The sequence below is a fragment of the Triticum dicoccoides genome, chromosome 4B (genome assembly GCF_002162155.2).
Source record: "Triticum dicoccoides isolate Atlit2015 ecotype Zavitan chromosome 4B, WEW_v2.0, whole genome shotgun sequence".
NCBI classification, from domain to species: domain Eukaryota; kingdom Viridiplantae; phylum Streptophyta; class Magnoliopsida; order Poales; family Poaceae; genus Triticum; species Triticum dicoccoides.
The window spans coordinates 626,544,551-626,545,303 of NC_041387.1; positions in this window are offsets into that span (position 1 = coordinate 626,544,551).

Consider the following 753-nt stretch of genomic DNA (forward strand, 5'->3'; position numbering starts at 1 on the left):
CCCTCCTACAAAACAAAGCCCCCCCTTGTATTATAGAGTTTGGTGCCTCTCCCCGTACAAGAAAAATGGAAGTTCGAGTTGCAACCAAGTTATAAAGACATGCAGTTGCGACATGCTTGAAAAGACATATAGTTGCGTGTCTAGTGTGGGACATGCAGTTGGTCACCTCTCTCTCTTGTTGTTTGCCCCTCCGATAAAACAAAATCCCCCCTAGTTGCAACCAAGCTAGAAGACATGCAGTTGCGAGCCCATTGTGTGACATGCAAAAAATTGATGCCTTCTCCCCGTACAACAGGAAAATGAAAGTTGAGTTGCAACCAAAGTTATAGGGCATGCAATTGCGACCAAGTTAGAAGACATGCAGTTGTGTGCCTAGTGTGAGACATGTAATTGCGCCCCATCTCTCTCAACGTCGCCCCTCCGACAAAAAAACGATCCCCAGTTGCGACCAAGCTGGAAGACATGCAGTTGCGTGCCCATCGTGGGACAGGCAACTGGCGCCTCTCCCCGTACAACAGAAAATGGAAAGTTGAGTTGCAACCAAGTTAGAAAGACATGCAGTTGCGTGCCTAGTGTGGGACATGCAAACTGGTGTCTCTCCCCGTACAAACAAAAAATGGAAGTCAAGTTGCAACCAAGTTATAACACATGCAGTTGCAACCATGCTTGAAGACATGCGGCTGTGTGCCTAGTGTGGGCATGCAGGGCCCCCTCTCTCTCTCTCTCTCGATGTCGCCCCATCCAACAAAGCAA